Here is a 7,144-nt window from a genome sequence, read left to right on the forward strand (position 1 = left end):
ACTTTAATTTTGATTTACCATCTTAACTAATTAAGATTAAGTTTATTATTATATGAATTATCATATATAAACATATTAAAATATAGGACGTTCCTAATAGCATGTTTCTACACGAATATAATGCATGCTTATTGCATACTGTGTGGGTATATGAATGACATGTTATAATACATGACAAAATATTAAACACTTTAATCACATTCAAACATTTATAATAAGTAAATAAAAGCAGGTTGGTAACTTTTGGGTATTTCTAGAAAATTACAAACTTGTAAAAAAATACATGAAAATGTAACCTAGACTATCTAAGGCCTCATGAAGATCACATTGATCTTGAACCTTGAGATGTAGTTTTGTTGAGCCAATGCCACCATTTTTCCATATCCATTTTGAATTATACAACTTTTTAATTATTTTAAACAAACTTTCAAAATAATTAAACTTTGAGTTTTAAGACCCAAATAGTTTCTAAGGCCCAACTTGAATTTGGTTAATTTAATTAAAAAAAATTAAAAAAATTTAATTTTAATAAATTAAAATTCATAATAATTTTAATTTTGGATATTTTAATTATGAAAGAGAATAATTAAAACATTTTTAATAAAGGAAACTAATCAATATTATTTCAATTAAAGAAATTTCCAAATTAAAACTATTTTAATTCAATTTCATGTTTTTAATTAAATAAATAATTAAAACAATTATGGTAATAACACATTAGGGTTTGTATCTACAAACCCTAGGTGTGTACCAATGTGGGTTGGCGACAAGGAGGCCCGGCGGTGGAGGCTGCACAGCTGGGCGCAAGGGTTGGTAAGGGTGCATGCTGGGTAGGGGCGTGCGACTGGGTAGGCACGACGTGGGGTGCGGCTGGGCGCAGGCGTGCGTAAGTGCAAGGGCACGACTCGGGGTTCGGGCTTGGGCCATCTCAGAATTTCATCTAGAATTTTAAAAGAAAAATTATAAAATTCCTATGCCCCAAAAATGGCTTACATTTTTTATCTAGAAATTTTAAGAACAATTAATAAACCCAAAAACACCATTATAAACAACCCTTAAGAATCTATCATCATGAATACAACACATCCATCCATTCAAACATATATCACATATAATATAAAAATGCACATAGTCCCACACATGAATTAATAATATGCAGAGATTAATGATCTGCTCTGGTACCAATTGTTGGAAAAACAATCAGAGTGCACAGCGAAAATGGTGTGGTGGGCCTAGTTTTAAAAATACAAAAAAAAAATTATCTCTCATATAAACAATTTATATGTTCAAGATAACATCCATACAGAAACATTAATATGCAATATTATTAATCATGCAACATATATATAAATATACACATACTTATATATATATATCTTATGCACATGTATAAAAATAATCAAGAACATAAATATTTACCTATTGAAGTCTATCAAGTGTCCTTGAGTCTTTTCGTGTATATATATATATATATACATGATAACTCTACAAAATAGAGTTATTTTACCACATTTTGTATGCTAATTATTGCTTAGTCTTTGAGTTTTTAAGTGATTTATTACGTTTTTAAGTAATTGTGAATTTATTAGTTTTATTAGGATTTTTTTTTATTTTTGTGTGTTTTTATAGATATATTATTATAATATGTTGTAGTTTAATTATTTGAAATTTGTGTTGTTAGATTATAAGTTAAAAAATGTGATTTTATTGAACTTAATTGCCAAAGTAAATTATATTTCAATTAATATTTTCATGGATTTAATGTGAGCTATTTTATAATTGAAAATATTTGATTCTAATTTAATGTTGGGAATATACTCATTTGGTACCCTGTGTTTTTGCAAAGTATCATTTTGGTACCCTCTGTTTTCAATAATGCTCATATGGTACCCTGTATTTTAAAATCGTACATATTTGGTACCCTAAACTCAGATTTGATAGATAAAATTTTGTCAATATGATCAAACTGTCATCAGTTATATGTAATTATATAATTAAATTTAAATTTGTAACTTACATAATTGACAGCAGTTTGATTAAATTGACAAAATATTATCTATCAAATCTGAGTTTAGGGTACCAAATATGTACGATTTTAAAATACAAAGTACCATATGAGCATTATTGAAAACAGAGAGTACCAAAATGATACTTTGCAAAAACATAGGGTACCAAATGAGTATATTCCCTTTAATGTTTACTTATTTTGTAGAATGTACTTTGCAATTTTCATGCTTGAAAATAAAGAAGAGAAAAGAAAAGAAAAGTGATAATTTTGTGAGAAAAAAACAAAGAAATTTTGGCATTTTTCAAAGGCCCAATGCCTCAGCCCCTTGGCCCACGCTGCCCAACCGAAGCCCAGCAGCTCCTTCTAGGCCCACCACCGAAACAACTCCCGCTGCCTCCCCAGCTCACGCCAAGCACACCAACCCGTACCTCACTCCATCACATTGTCTTCTAGCCAAAGCCTTCACCAGCTTGCCACGGGCCTGCCTACCATTTCCTTCATTCGGCCCAGTAAACAAACCCGACCGAAACCACCTGCCACCCCAGCCTAAGACACGGCACAGCCGCCTGCCCAGCCACCAAACCAGCCACCAACAATCATCTTGAGCCCACAATGTCCCCTATGTCCAAAATGTCAACTTTTTACCCATTTTTCTACACATTTTTCACCACAACATCATCATTACACCCTATAATTTACCTCTACATACCATATTTATTTTATTTAATTAATCTAATCAATTTAATTAATTTAAATTGATTATTTTAACAATCTCATTTTGGCTATAAATATGGTATTTCAAGACCATTTGGGGGGTGCTTAATTTTTTGTTACCATCTTCTTTTCTCCCATTTTCTCTCTACCATTCTCTCTTCCATTTTGGGGTTTTTCAAGAGCATTTTCAAGTATGTATTTTGTTTATTTTGTAATTTCTATTATATTTATGTACTTCTAATTTTTTTCATAAGATTATTAAGATCATGATGAAGCAACTTGTAACTAGATAATATTTATGTTGTATGTTGATTTCCCTTGTAATGTAACAAAGTTTATGGATTTTTCTTCTTCATATATGTCTTTCATCTTTAATATCTTATATTTTGGATTGTTAGATAATATGCACTTTGTTCTTCATTTTGCAAGAAACATAATATTCTGTGTGTAAGATGTGTCATTAAATTGTACAAATCCATGCTTAGAACAAAAATATTATGTTTTGCCTTATAAATAATGTTATTTGATTTTTTGTTGTTTCATTAGGTTGATTCACATTAAATACTTTGAAATTATAATTTTTGAAAAGTGAAGAAAAATCATATATTTTTAGAAGTAATTTGTGCTTAAACTTATAAATCTATTTGGAAAATGATAGTTTGATTTATTTTAACTATCACTAAAACTTGGGAATCAATATACTAATAAATATTATTAAACTTACATTTTGTGGAATCTAGTATCTTAATAATCTTTCCTTTTACCACTTATTTTCAAATCATTATTGATTTATTTTTTCTCTTAAATAACTTTATTTTTCAATCTTTTATTTTATGTTCGTAACATTAAAACTCATCAATCTTTGGAGTTAGGTTAGAATTTATTACTTTTGATTTAAAATAGTTTTCTTTTTTATTTTAGACAACTCCTTTGGGTTCGATCTCGTGCTTACACGAACACTATATTCCATATACGATTCGTGTGCTTGCGAGTATAAATTTTTAAAACATACCCGTTTTTGGGTCCATCAAGTTTTTGGCGCCGTTGCCGGGAGTTGCAAGAAAGGAAACGAAAATTATCTCAAGGTTAGTAAGTTCTTCTACTAGTTATTTTAATTTTTGCACTTAAAAAAAAGAAAAAAAACTATATATACAAAAATATAAAAAATGTATATCTACAAAAAAAAAAAAGATAAAAAGAAAATTTGGGACAGTTCTATCACCCATAAAAAAAAAAGCTTACTTATATATTTATATTTATTATTTTTTTTAGTTGACGGTACTTGTGCATCATATCTATATTTTAAATTTTTATAGTTTATGGCACTTGTGCCTCCTAATTTTGTTATAATTCTATTTCTTTTATATCTTTGTTAGTTGACGGCACTTGTGCCTCCTAACCTTTGTTATAATTTTCTTTATTTATCTTGTTGTAGTTTTAATTTATTTTATTTTTGCAAGTTACTAGTTGATGTCAATTTTGCCTCCTAGTCTTTTATTTTATGTCTTAGTTGATGGCACTTGTGCCTCCTAATTTTTACCTTAATTTTGTTATGGTTAATGGCATGTTATGCCTCCCTACTCTTGCCTAAATTTTAGTCTTATTTAATTTTTGCCTTATTTTTCTTTGTTTTTTATAATATTTTAGTGTAATATTGTGAAAAATACTTGAAAAAAAAAAACCTAAATCTTGTCCTTTCACCATAAGCAATTTTTGCTTAAAGGAAATTTGAACAAAATTCACAATCCGCCTCTAATAATTAACCTCGAGGAGTTGTTAGTAGTGCGCGAGTAAGTGGAATCAAATAGGCTTGAGGACAAGTAAACCATAAGAATTATATTGTTGTGAAATCTCTAAAAATTATAAGTATGCTCTGTGGTTGCGGTTTTAATTGATATTCCACATCAGAAAATTGTTTGTTTGAGATTATCTTTGTTGTTTTGTTTGTTAAAATTGTATGCATCATTGGGAACGTAACTCTAAAAATCAATTAGTAAAAAGACGTTTATCTTTGTTTGAAATTGAAAGTGTTAGTAAAAATTTGAGCATCATGGAACCAATTGCTAATCCTGTTGATGAAAATGTTGTGCCTGAAAAAACTTTGCTTGAATATTTTGCACCTATTTCATCTAATGCTCCTTCATGTATTCTTCTTCCAACCACTTCTGCTACTCATTTTGAGCTTAAACCAACAATCATTCAATTGTTGCCATATTTTTATGGGTTAGATAGAGAAGATCCTTACATGCATGTAAAAGATTTCTTATAAATTTGCTCAACATTTAAATTTCAAAAAAATTCTGATGAGTCAGTCAAACTAAGATTATTCCATTTTTCATTAAAAGACAAATCAAAAGCTTGGTTAAATTCCCTTCCAACAGGGTTTATAACTACATGGGATCAACTTTATAATAAATTCTTGCTGAAATTTTTTCCTATGTCTAAGGAGAGAAATCTCCGAGTTTTTTCAAAAAGATAATGAAGAGTTTTATGAATGTTGGGAAAGATTTAAAGATTTATTATTAAAATGTCCTTGTTTACCGAGTTTTTCGGAAACGAATACAAACAGAATAATAAAAAGATAAGAACTGTAGAAAAGCTTAAATGTAACTAAACAAACAGTGTTTTTACGTGGTTCAGGCGTTAACAAGCCCTAGTCCACGAGTCGATGTTATTATACTTGGAAAAGGTTACAGTAAGATGGCTGGTGCACAAGAACTTCACACACTCACAGTGTTTCTCTCGGGTTCTCTTGAAGAAGATGAAGCTAGAGAGATTTTAGTAGAGTTTTTGCTCTGTGAGTTGTTGGTCGTTCCTCTTCTTGTAAAATGAAGGGGTCTTTATAGCTAGGGTTTCGGATTAGGGTTTTTCTCTACGTCCATGAGTCTTAATTACACCAGCCATAAATAGGGGATACAATTACTGTAGTAGCATGGCTACAAGACTCTATGTGGGTATATTTACGTGAAAGTATGGGGAACACACAAAGTCAGCCGTCTTCTCCAAGTTGTCAGCGGAACAGTAGGCGAAAAGGTACCCTTAGGCGTGCTGGGATGTGTGCGACTTTGACCTGACGGGCGTGTCAGGCGGGATCCTGTGTCAGGCGGATATCATTCCAAATATGCCTCCTCCAGGACTCGACCGTTTAGTTTTGTTCCGTGCGAGGCACGGAACTGTTTCCGCGGAGACCACTCGAAGAGCTTCTCCTGGAAGGGGCTTCCCCGAAGGATACCCCTTCGGGAGTCCGGGAGAGTTGACGAGTTTCCGTGTTGTGTTTGCTTGGAAGGGTAATCCGGACGATAAACGGGAGAGGCGAAGCCTTTCTGTCCATCCGCGAGCTCTGGTCACCTACCGTGAAAGACATCGACAATTCTGCTTCCCCGAGGACATCAATCTAAACGCTATCCGGAAATCTGGATAACAGTCCTCATCATGATTTTGAAAAATGGAGACTTGTAAAATATTTTTATGATGGTTTGACTCCCTCTAATCGTCAAATGATTCAATCTATGCATACTGGAAATTTTTTAAAATTTCAAGGACAAGAGGCGTGGGACGCCCTTGAAGATTTATTTGTCAATTCACAATAATGGAATTATTTTGATCCTAGGTCTAGGCCAACTAATTCACCAAAAAGAGGAGGAAGGTATGAAGTAAAAGAAGAATTAGACTTAAGAACATCCTTAGACAAATTAGCGAGAAAAGTAGAAGCTTTAGCCATAAGCCAAACTATAAACTCTCCAATACAACCAAGAAAAGATGTTTGTTCTATATGCTCTAGTCCTTGCCATAATGTCCAATCATGTCCTTCCTACCAAGAAGCCTTTTCTAAGGAGGCCAATGCACATCATGCTTATGGGAAACCAAATGATAGCCCATTTTCATCCACCTACAATCCAAATTGGAGAAACCATCCGAACTTTTCATGGAGACAAAACCAACCCCAAATGAATCAAGGGAACCAATACAACTCACAAAACCAAGCTCATGCCCCACAAAATCAACCATATCCGCAACAAAGAAAACCTTCCTTAGAAGATACTTTACAACAATTTAAGCAATCCACTCAACAAATCCCACAAAATCAGTCTCAATTAATTACCAAACTCGAGACACAAGTAGGACAACTAGCCACTGCTTTAGCTGATAGAGAAAAAGGAACATTCCCTAGTCAACCTATCCCTAATCCAAAAGGTCAATATGAGATAGGAAAGTCTAGTCATAATGGAGAAGTCAAATCAATTTCAACTCTTAGGTCTGGAAAGAACATTGTCAAACTTGATTACATACCCGATGTTGAAAACAAAAAAGAAAAAGAACAGAGTCAGCCTTCTAGTTCTAATCCCAATGACTCTTCAAACAAGGAAACTCCAATCCATCATTTCATTCCAAAAGCCCTATTCCCACAAAGATTACTTCCAA

This window comes from Humulus lupulus, chromosome 2 (genome assembly GCF_963169125.1).
Source record: "Humulus lupulus chromosome 2, drHumLupu1.1, whole genome shotgun sequence".
Classification (NCBI taxonomy): Eukaryota; Viridiplantae; Streptophyta; class Magnoliopsida; order Rosales; family Cannabaceae; genus Humulus; species Humulus lupulus.